Source organism: Belonocnema kinseyi, chromosome 1, assembly GCF_010883055.1.
Source record: "Belonocnema kinseyi isolate 2016_QV_RU_SX_M_011 chromosome 1, B_treatae_v1, whole genome shotgun sequence".
In the NCBI taxonomy this organism is placed as follows: domain Eukaryota; kingdom Metazoa; phylum Arthropoda; class Insecta; order Hymenoptera; family Cynipidae; genus Belonocnema; species Belonocnema kinseyi.
This window is the reverse complement of record NC_046657.1, coordinates 145,148,589-145,149,219: the sequence shown is the minus strand read 5'-3', so window position 1 is coordinate 145,149,219 and position 631 is coordinate 145,148,589.

The window sequence follows — 631 nt, the reverse complement described above, 5'->3', positions numbered from 1 at the left end:
ATACGCCAATTAGCACAAATGGTAAGTTCCGACAGTGCCTACAAGTGTGCCTACTGGCCGCTAGATGGCAATACCAGTTTCATATGTATACACCTGGTATTTGACTGAATTTTTCATAGGGGTACTTCATGGCTAAACAAAACAAAACCTGGCACGAGGCGCATAGCGCATAGCGCATAACATTACCTCAAAGTCTAGAACATCACAGAACGATCGAAAAAGACTGGTGCGATTTTTATGAACAAAATATATGTTATAGTCACCCACAAGAGTAGTAAGAAGAAAAAGTTTGAAATTTTTTAAATAAAAAGTAGTGGTAAAAGAAATGTATTAAAAATTTCCAACATTTTTTTTGAGGTTATGTTTTAGAGATACAGCTCTAGTTTGTTTTAGGAAAAAATATTTATATTGTCTACTTTAAAATATATTTTACCCAAATTTTTTGTAGGGGTACTTCATATCCTTAACAAAAATTCTGAAAAATTCTGGTGTATCACTAAATCACAACTTCAAAATTCACAGAATTTACGGAATTCGCGGAATTCAAGGAATTTACGGAATTCAGGAAATTCTAAGGATTCATGAAATTTACGGATTCACGGAATACATGGAGTTCCAGGAATTTTTCGTA